Raw genomic sequence first — 4,870 nt, forward strand, 5'->3', positions numbered from 1 at the left:
CGGGACCTAGTTCCCGGAGCAGGGATCGAACCCAGGCCCCCTGCATTGGGAGCACGGAGTCTTAGCCACTGGACCGCTAGGGAAGTCCCCCCCAAGACTTCTGCACACCCCAGAAGGGCTGGAGGGAGCTCACCGATTCCCACTCTGCCCCCAGTGGGACCTGTGGGAAAGCCTTTTCCCCACGTGGCTGAGAGTGGTGGAGCTGGGGAGTTGCTACCCAGTGACCCTGGGAGGACCTGAAGCCATAGACAAGAGGATGAAACAGACACACTCTGGCCACTACGGCCAAAGACCAGGGGGGACTTGGGTTGTCCGCGGAGTGGCTGAGGTTAGAAGAGACGAGGGTTGTAAAGCGGTGCGCCAGGTGGCTCCTCCTCCTGAACCTTCAGGACACGTAAGTTGTTCCTTCCTTTCTTCTTCTCTTCCTCCTTCCCTCCCTCCCCTTCAATCCCTTCCTCTGTCCTGCTAACACGCCCCACCCTGCCACTCCCGGTTCCTCCTGCTCTGGTCCCACCTCCTCACTCTCCCCCTGGGAGCCCTCCACTTCCTCTCCTCCTAGAAAACCAAGAGCCACTGTGTTTAGAATCACTTCCTTGGAGCTCTAGGCAACCTCTGATTTTTAATGGTGTTATCAGTCACACAAATTGGTCATCTCTCCCTTCCAAATCCTACTAAAATGATAACAGACGATGTTAAAAAGTATATTAGCCACAAGGACAGGGAGAAATGGAGAGAAGGCCCTGGCAGATAAAAGAGGTCCCCTTGGAAGATGGAAAGCAAACGGCAGATGAAAGGAAGTTACAATCTACCTAGAGGTGAATCAATTTACTCAGGTGAAGCCCTGAGAAGCTCCGTACTTGGAGCACAGGAATTACCAAAGGTGGGGAGACAGGGGTGACAGTAGCTTCAGGTTGTCTAACTAGTATCCTGTCACCCTTCTTTCCTACCCAGAGAACTTGGTTTTATTCAGGGATACAGGGTGCCCTGTTAAAAATAAAAACTCCTTTTTGAATTAAATAAAGGCCATCTGAAAAAAAAAACAAAAACAAAAAAACTCCACCCTGAGACTCTTGCCACTAGGGGCAGCCATGGGACCCATTTCTGGCCAATGAAAAGTCCGCTTGGCGACTTCTAAGGATGCTTTCTTGAATTAAGGGGACAAACCGAGTAGGCATGAGCTTTCCCCTTTGCCCTTCCCCATTCCTCCTGCCCAGTAGTGATCAAAGTGCCCAGAAGGATGCCAGAAACATGAAAGTCACGTGCTGAGAACGGCAGAAAAGAAAGACAGAGGAAAATGGGGTGCACCGCTGCTGCACCAGCCTGGATCACTCCCACTAGACTTCGTGTTATACTCTTTTTAAAAATCAGCACTTACCTTGCTAAACCACTTGGTCAGGTTTTGTTGGGGGCCTTTGAACCCAATCCGTAACCCAAGCAATTGTTGTTGGTTGAACATTATATACCGAGTTAAACATCTACATCCCTTCTTTGATCCCACAGTCAGACAAAAAGCGCCTTCCTCTTCCTCCTCAGAGGCCAGAAGTTTAGTCTTTAAAGAATGAGTGTAGGGGAAAAGGAGCAAAGCCCTGGCCCGGCGCGGAGTGGGCGCTCTACGGGGACGCTGGGCCGGACAGCGGGCTGTGCGGAGAAGCGAGCGCGCTTGCCTGACCCCGTCCTCGCCACCCCAAGCCAGAAGGGGGCGAGCTCCTGAGGCCCTCGTCCTCCGCAACCTCCGCCTGGCGGCGTCGGCGTGCCCTCAGCCTGGCCGGCTCACCACCGCCTACCCTCCCGTGCCCCTGCCCAGCGGCCGGGTCTGTGGCGGAAGCAGCCCCTTCCCAGGAGACGTGTCAACATTTTTGGTGAAGAGCTTGGAAGATTTCTTAAGAAGAAATATGAAGGGCACTGGTATCCTGAAAAGCCATACAAAGGATCAGGGTTTAGATGTATACACGTAGGGGAGAAAGTGGACCCAGTGATTGAACAAGCCTCCAAAGAGAGTGGTTTGGACACTGATGGTGTTCGTGGCAATCTGCCGTAGGATCCTTGTGTTTGGATCGACCCATTTGAGGTTTCCTACCAAACTGGTGAAAAGGGACCAGTGAAGGTGTTTTATGTGGATGATAATAACGAAAATGGATGTGAGTTGGAAAAGGAGATCAAAAACAGCTTTAACCCAGAGGCCCCGGTTTTTATGCCCACAAGTGACCCAGCCTCATCAGCGTCCAGCTCTCCATCTCCTCCCTTTGGTCACTCTGCTGCTGTAAGCCCTCCCTTCATGCCCCGGTCCACTCAGCCTTTAACCTTTACCACTGCCACTTTTGCTGCCACCAAGTTCGGCTCTACCAAAATGAAGAATAGTGGCCGAAGCAACAAGGTTGCACGTACCTTCCCCTATCAGCCTCGGCTTGAACGTGAATGACCTCTTGAAGCGGAAGGCCATCTCTTCCTCCGTGCACTCTCGGCCTGGGCTTGGCCTGGGCAGCCAGCAGAAGCCACAGCAATAGCAACAGCCATCCCAGCTCACCACCACCGCAGCAGCAGCAACGGCAGAACACCTCCGCTCTTTCTCCTAATGCCAAGGAATTTATTTTTCCTAATATGCAGGGTCGAGGTAGTAGTACCAATAGAATGTTCCCAGGTGACAGCCCCCTTAACCTCAGTCCTCTCCAGTACAGTAATGCCTTTGATGTGTTTGCAGCCTATGGAGGCCTCCACGAGAAGTCTTTTGTAGATGGCTTGAATTTTAGCTTAAATAACATGCAGGGGCTTCCCTGGTGGCCCAGTGGTTGAGAATCTATCTGCCTGCTAATGCAGAGGACACGGGTTCGAGCCCTGGTCCGGGAGGATCCCACATGCCGCGGAGCAACTAGGCCCGTGAGCCACAACTACTGCGCCTGCGCGTCTGGAGCCTGTGCTCCGCAACGAGAGGCCGCGACAGTGAGAGGCCCGTGCACCGCGATGAAGAGTGGCCCCCGCTTGCCACAACTAGAGAAAGTCCTCGTACAGAAACTAAGACCCAACACAGAAAAAATAAATAAATTAATTAATTAACTCCTACCTCCAACATCATCTAAAAAAGTAAATAACATGCAGTATTCTAACCAGCCATTCCAGCCTGTTACAGCTAACTAAAAAAAAGAAAAGATGTATCGTACAAGTTAAAATGTTCAGGCCCAAGGGGGATTTTTTTTTTATAACCTCCTTGAGTTTTTTTTTTTAAGCTTATAGTAAGGATACATTCAAGCTTGGTTACAAAAATAAAACATGCATCATTTTTCACTGCGAACCAAGCACAAAGTTATTTTATACTGACTGTATATTTTATTTTATTTATTTTTTTTTTTTTGCAGTACGTGGGCCTCTCACTGTTGCGGCCTCTCCCGTTGCGGAGCACAGGCTCCGGACGCGCAGGCTCAGCGGCCATGGCTCACGGGCCTAGCCGCTCCGCGGCATGTGGGATCTTCCCGGACCGGGGCGCGAACCTGTGTCCCCTGCATCGGCAGGCGGACTCTCAACCACTGCGCCACCAGGAAAGCCCTGACTGTATATTTTAAAGTATACTCTCAGATATGGCCTCTTATAGTATTTAAGATATAGCAAGGACATGGCTGATTTTTTCTTTTATAAAAAATTGGCACTAATAAGTGGGTTTACTGGTCTCTTCTAATTGTAAAATTTAATTTAGTACAAAGTTTGTAAAATATCAGAGGTTACATATATATTGTTTCTACGACATAGTATTGCATTTATATCTTTTTACTACAGTGATCTGTGACAGTAGCAGCTTCATGTTGTATTTTTTTTACTGAAATTGTAAAATAGCCATCTTAAAAACATCAACTAGGGCTTCCCTGGTGGCGCAGTGGTTGAGAGTCCGCCTGCCGATGCAGGGGACACGGGTTCGTGCCCCGGTCCGGAAGATCCCACATGCCGCGGAGCGGCTGGGCCCGTGAGCCATGGTCGCTGAGCCTGCGCGTCCGGAGCCAGTGCCCCGCAACGGGAGAGGCCACAACAGTGAGAGGCCCGCCTAGCACAAAAAAAAAAAAAAAAAAAAAAAAAAACCACATCAACTATTCTAAATTGTGTACAGGATATTCCTTTAGTGGTGGAACTAAAATGTATGAGTATTTTCTTTTTCAAAAAAAATGTATTTTCTGTTAAAGGTTTAAAGATTTTTGCTATATATTATGGAAGAATATGTAATCATAAATATTAATTTTGTACCTATATTGTGCAATACTTGAAAATAACGGTTTCTATGATAACTCAAAGTACTTTGAGTCAGGGTCTTACATGTTAAGAGGGACTGAAATAGTTCATATTAAGTTTGTATTAAAATTCTTTAAAATTAAAAAAAAAAGCGGTGACAGGGGAGACCCTGGGGGAGACCAAGAGGGGGTGGCACAGAGGACAGGAAGGGAACACGGCAGTGCTTTACCTGTCCACTTAGGCACTGGGGAGCCTCTTGGGCTCCTAGGCCTAATCCTCTGCCCTCGGAGCCTCTCTCGTACCGTGCAGAGCCCAAGCCCCGCCCCTACACACCCACCCAGGGCCCCACCTCTACACTCGGAGACCCCCTCTGAGACTCCCTCCAACTGCTGGACAAAACCCCACCCACACACCCCCAACCCAGGGCTTACCTCCAAACTCCGGAACTCCACACTCCACACGGGCTGCCTCTCCCCTTCCACGCAGGTCCTAAGCAGAAGCCCCGCCCCACACTTGAACGTTGCCCGCGCTAAGCCCCGCCCCCAAGGCCTTCTCCAGCTGCATGGGTCCTGAGCCTAGGCCCCGGCCTACATTCAAACGTCACCCCACGTAGGCCCTGCCCCACCCTAAACCCCACCCCTGCCTAAGTTCCCCTCCCCAC

The 4,870-nt window shown here is 50.3% G+C and overlaps 1 pseudogene; it reads left to right on the forward strand.

Moving 5' to 3' along the window:
- Positions 1–1,224: 1,224 nt before the first annotated feature.
- On the forward strand, positions 1,225–4,702 carry LOC102977180 (protein Tob1-like; annotated as a pseudogene).
- The last annotated feature ends 168 nt before the right edge of the window (positions 4,703–4,870 follow it).

The sequence above is a fragment of the Physeter macrocephalus genome, chromosome 16 (assembly GCF_002837175.3).
Source record: "Physeter macrocephalus isolate SW-GA chromosome 16, ASM283717v5, whole genome shotgun sequence".
In the NCBI taxonomy this organism is placed as follows: domain Eukaryota; kingdom Metazoa; phylum Chordata; class Mammalia; order Artiodactyla; family Physeteridae; genus Physeter; species Physeter macrocephalus.